General features: G+C 43.9%; 1 non-coding gene across 1 annotated transcript; it reads left to right on the plus strand.

Annotated features, from left to right (window-relative positions):
* The first annotated feature begins 1,558 nt into the window (after window positions 1-1,558).
* On the plus strand, window positions 1,559-1,662 carry LOC112781996 (small nucleolar RNA R71). The gene has a single exon (XR_003192741.1). It is a non-coding gene; the product is annotated as a small nucleolar RNA R71 (small nucleolar RNA).
* Window positions 1,663-2,229: the final 567 nt, after the last annotated feature.

Raw genomic sequence — 2,229 nt, forward strand, 5'->3', positions numbered from 1 at the left:
CTTCTGAACATCAATGACAGCTCCAGCAGTGGCCAAGAATGGCCTTCCCAAGATGATGGAGGTCTTGGCGTCCTCCTGCATGTCCAACACCACAAAATCTGCTGGAAATATGAAATCTTCCACTTTTACTAGCAAATCCTCTACTATCCCGTGAGGGAATTTGAACGATCGGTCTGCCAGTTGTAGGGCCATTTTTGTTGGTTTAGCCTCCTCAATTTTCATCTTTCTCATCATAGCTACTGACATCAAATTGATGCTGGCCCCTAAGTCACAAAGAGCCTTCTCTACTGTGATTTCTCCTATAATACAAGGGATCTGAAAACTCCCAGGATCCTTCAGTTTCTGAGGTAGTTTATGCTGAATGATAGCACTGCACTCTTCAGTTAGTATCACAGTCTCATTGTTCTTCCAGCTTCTCTTCTTAGTCATTAGCTCCTTCAAAAACTCGGCATAGAGTGGCATTTGTTCTATGGCTTCAGCAAAGGGTATGTTGATTTGTAGCTTCTTGAAGATTTCCAAAAATCTCAAGAACTGGTTGTCATCTTCCCTTTTCTTCAATAGCTGGGGATATGGAGCTCTTGAGATGTTCAGTTGTGGTATCCCTTTTTCTTTCTACAGACTTGGTGTGGGAGGTTGAACTCCATCTTGCTCTTCTCCCTTTTCATTTGAGCCTTCTTCTTGTGATTTTTGGGGACGTTCCTTCAGTTTCTTCCCACTCCTAAGTGTGATAGCTTGACACTCCTCCCTTTTGCTTGAATGGGCATCATAGCAAAAGTTGTGGTTAGGAAGCTGCTTAAACAGATAGCTGATTTGTGTCTCCAGTTTCTTGATGGCAGCATTTTGATTCTGCATGTTTGACTGCACTTCCTCTCTGAATGCTTTATTGTTTCGAATGTCTTTGCATACTCCTTCAATTAAGGTTTCGATCTTAGAGAGCTTGTCATCAATTGATGGGTGATTCGGAGCAGATGTGCTGTTTTGGTTTTGATAGGCGTGTGGAGAAGTGTTGTTGTGGGGATGTTGAGATGTCCTCTGTGTGAATTGCTGGTGAGCTGCATTGTTGTTGGAGTTGTAACGTCTCTGGTCTTGGTTTTGATCTTGCTCACTTCCCCACCCAAAGTTTGGGTGGTTTCTCCATCCAGGGTTGTAGGTCTTGGAGTATGGATCATAGTTTTTCCTTGGTGAATTCCCAATGTAGTTGGCTTGCTCCTGACTCCCCTCTGCTTTTTCATTCACTCCTTCTTGGGTTGTTGATGAAGTGGAGATTGCTGCTACTTGGTTCATCTCCATCTTCTTGGTGAGGTCAGCCAGCTGCTGGGTAATGAGCTTGTTTTGGGCCAACAGAGCATCTACATTGTTTAGCTCCATTACTCCTCTTGTGTTCCCTCTTTCGGAAGCATAGAAGTAGTCGTTCTCTGCTACTGTTTCAATAACATCTATGGCTTCCTCAATAGTCTTCTTCTTGTTCAAAGATCCTCCGAATGAATGGTCTACGGCCTTCTTTGACTCATAAGAGACTCCTTCATAGAAAATGTGCAGCTGCACCCATTCGTTGAACATGTCAGGTGGACACCTCCTTGTTAAGTCCTTGAACCTCTCCCATGCTTTATATAGAGTCTCACCATCTTGTTGCCTGAAAGTTTGGATCTCAGCTCTCAGCCTATTGATTCGTTGAGGAGGGTAAAATCTTGCTAAGAATTTGTTCACCACGTCTTCCCAAGTTGTCAAGCTTTCCCTTGGGAAAGATTCCAGCCACTTGGCTGCTTTGTCCCTAAGTGAGAATGGAAATAAGAGCAGTCTATAGGCGTCAGGGTGAACACCATTAGACTTCACTGTGTCACATATTCTCAGGAAGGTGGTCAAATGTTGATTGGGGTCTTCTTGAACACCTCCTCCAAACGAACAGTTGTTTTGAACAAGGGTGATGAGCTATGGTTTAAGTTCAAAGTTGTTGGCATGGATTGTTGGCTTTTGGATGCTACTTCCACAATTGCCTGGGTTTGGATTGATGTAAGAGCCCAAAACTCTTCTATCCTCCCCAGCATGATTTGCTCTACCTCCTCCCCCATGGTTGTGATCCTCTTCTTCATGATGGTTTTCCATGTTGTCTTCCATGTTTGTTTCAAAGAATTCCTCTTCTTCCTCAGCACCAACCACTTTCTTTCCTCTTGCCTCCCTCCTTAATCTAAGGAAGGTCCTCTCAGGTTCAGAATCGAAGGAAGTTGAAGC

The sequence above is a fragment of the Arachis hypogaea genome, chromosome 19, assembly GCF_003086295.3.
Source record: "Arachis hypogaea cultivar Tifrunner chromosome 19, arahy.Tifrunner.gnm2.J5K5, whole genome shotgun sequence".
NCBI lineage: Eukaryota > Viridiplantae > Streptophyta > Magnoliopsida > Fabales > Fabaceae > Arachis > Arachis hypogaea.